Below are 276 nucleotides of genomic sequence, written 5' to 3'. Positions count from 1 at the left end.
AACAGTTCAGAGTTATATCTTCAGATAACTGTTTTGTGCAACACCTCCATCTCATACATTTCTGGCCAATCAAACACTACCTTATTTGCTAAGTGCTTATTCAACAAGTTTTACATGTATCTTTCCAGGATACTAAAAATCTAGATCAATTTATTTTTAAAAGTGGGAAATCGAGTGTTCTAGACTTCTTTTAATCTCTACAGAACATTGTGTGACTCTCATCTATCCCCAGACTTTCACAAAAGCTTTACATTTATCCCCAATGTTTCACAAGAG

Source organism: Acanthisitta chloris, unplaced genomic scaffold, assembly GCF_000695815.1.
Source record: "Acanthisitta chloris isolate BGI_N310 unplaced genomic scaffold, ASM69581v1 scaffold1814, whole genome shotgun sequence".
Classification (NCBI taxonomy): Eukaryota; Metazoa; Chordata; class Aves; order Passeriformes; family Acanthisittidae; genus Acanthisitta; species Acanthisitta chloris.
The sequence above is the reverse complement of the archived record's forward strand: the minus strand, read 5'-3'. Positions refer to the sequence as shown.